Source organism: Solanum pennellii, chromosome 9 (assembly GCF_001406875.1).
Source record: "Solanum pennellii chromosome 9, SPENNV200".
Lineage (NCBI taxonomy): Eukaryota > Viridiplantae > Streptophyta > Magnoliopsida > Solanales > Solanaceae > Solanum > Solanum pennellii.
The window spans coordinates 47,237,559-47,240,441 of record NC_028645.1 but is presented as its reverse complement, the minus strand read 5'-3'; positions in this window follow the sequence as shown (position 1 = coordinate 47,240,441).

The following is a 2,883-nucleotide window of genomic DNA, read 5'->3' as shown; positions in this document are numbered from 1 at the left end:
TCCATAATTAGTAGGTGCATTTTCACTAGGTAATTACTAAGAGATGGTACCTTTATGTGACTGAACTAGTCTATAAGAACAAAGTCTAGTATCGAGTGAATATGCTATGGGTAGTATCTCTTCTTGAGAAGGAGACTAGAGTACAAAGAAGCCCTTGATATTCCTTAACCATGTGCCTACATTGGATGTGTCCTAGTTCTACCTATGTATAGTAGAACACCCTCCATCGGAGTAGGGTAGTCTCTGGATTCCACGCATAGCTAGTATGGTCTATGTCGGTTAATGCTTATTATGTTCATAGGGGATACATCTTAGTGTTTGATAAGTTCTACAATGTTTAGGTAGTTGAATGGGACGCTATCTAGACATGACACGAGTAGGTTTTGATGATGCTAACATGTAGGTTCCTTTGGTTTTTCAAGGACCATTATGTGAAACTTCCTATAATGCTTAAATTAATCTTAAATTACTTAGTGAATGATTATGGCTTAAGTTAATATAATTTGAAGAGGAGGATCCCTTTCTAGGGTAGCTTTAGGGGTTGCTTAGGTAGACTTGAAGAGAGTGTATGGGCTGTCTCTTCATGTTTTACTCAAGTGAATCTTAGAGTAATCTTAGCTGGTAAGTATATGTTGAAAAGGGAATAATGTTATCTTACGTAGTCTTAATGGTTATTTAAGTGTGCTTGAAGAGGGTGTATGGGCGGTCTATTTTTGTCATAGTTAAGTAAATCTTGGGATAACCTTTGGTAAGAGAGGCATGGTCTATATGGTTGAAGGTGTTGTTAATGCTATATGCTTGACTAGTTGGATATGAATTATATGTAAAGTTAGTGTTAAATGTGGTTCTTATGCTTATGTTATAAAGATTTCTGAAAAGAGCACGTTTCATCCAAATGTCCTTCAACATGATTTTATTGCATATCACCTACTTAGTACATACAATGTGCTAATTCCATATGTTGTTTACTTCTTAAGGTGTAGGTGACGTTTGAGAAGAGTTGGTTTAGATGAAGATTAGATACTAGCACTCATTCAAGCAAAGTCATGGTATGTCCTCAATTGATCCGAGGACATCAATAAGTTTAGCTTATCAAGTAAAGAAATTCTAATAGACTTTTTTTAATTCGTATTCGATTGTTTTATGGGTTGTGATCCAAAGATGTTCATGTGTCTAAGTTGGCTACTTTGAGACTTATCATTTCTATCATTTTCTATTAATGAGATTTTTGTATATGTTGTAAAAAATTTTAGTTCCGCACTACTTTAAATATATGTTATGCAATGAATGATGTCTAAGGGCTTGTATAAAACCTCCAGAAGGTCAAGTACACCGTGTGACGATTCGAGAATGCTCTAACTTCTAGGGTGTACTATTGGGTAGAAACAAATGTCTACACTATGCATGGAAAGTATATGTCCATGAAGCATGAAATCTATCTTAACTCAGATGACTTTATAGGTGTACTATTGTAGTTAATGGTATGGGACTTTGCCTATACATTTGACATGTTTACCTTGATAAAATAGTTTCTAGGGTGGTATCTCTATGTACATGATATAAATGCATAATTAAGCTATGAACATGAAAAATATGATATGATAGAAGTATGAATATGTGTAGTATCCAAATGTGTTTATGTGAACGGTATTCTCATGTATGTACACATACACACACATGAATGCATATAATGAATCCTATATGATAATCTAGTAAAGAGGGAGTCTCTTGAAAGGTATTCTCAATTGTACTCTAAACTAGATATTGCTTGAATATGCTATGTCCATGTGTAAGGTTTTCTCATATGATTTAGGTTGTTGAAAGGAACTTCTCCTCTATAACCTATGAGTTAAGCATATAAGGAGTTAAACCTCCTAAAGTCGTTTTTATGAAGTAAAATTACTAAAGACTTTTCAAGAATGGGAAGTTCGCTTAGCATCGAAATCTTGTTTACTATAGTCCTCACGAGTTGGATAACTACCATGCCCAAAAGTCATAAAGAGTAATTGCAAATATACCTACAAGTTTCGATAACTATGTTACCCCATAGAATCTAGCAAGTGATATCACCTAATATGCTAGCATGATACTCATGTCTTACCAAGCAAGTAAAATACCCTCTTTTGGTGTAAGGAGATGATACCAAATTCCATGTTTTGATTACATGGTCTTATTGTTGGTTAAGGCTAGGATTTCCCTAAAGTAAAATGGAGAATGGAAGTAAATTAATGGACCCTAACTAGGATAACATGAGAAAAGTTAAGCGTAGGTGAGGATATGAGACTTTACCTATGCACTGCACAAGTAGCTAATCAAGGGAGTTCTAGCAAAGTGTTCTATATGTATATGTATATGTCTTATATGCATGATATTATGGTATTGACCTAATTGTATGATAATATGCATGGTATGACTCCCATGTTGTATATATGATGATGTCTCACTTTATTGCATAATGTTTATCTTGTTGACTATATGATGAGATCTTACTTGATATGCATGCAGTTGACTATACATTTAAATGTTAATGTATGAAGTAAGTGATATGTTTGTGTTCTCCTTGTGAGTTTACTAAGTATGTGTGAGGTACATGTACATTGCACTAGTATGATTAGATTTGGATTATTAGTAAGGTCTTGTGATGTCTATATGAAATGAATCCCTAGTATGCTATTGTTTGCTATTTCCTATTATGATGTTATTGATAGTGTTGATTTTCATGTGGTCTTGAAGTGAGTCTTATATGTTGTTCATTGAACATGTCTGTTTATATGTGAAGTAGGTGTTTTAGGATATGTTATATATTCCTATGAATGCCTATGTTTAAGTAAATGAAGGTTATGTGAATATTCACCTTGGTGATCTTATGGTGATGCTTGAGTG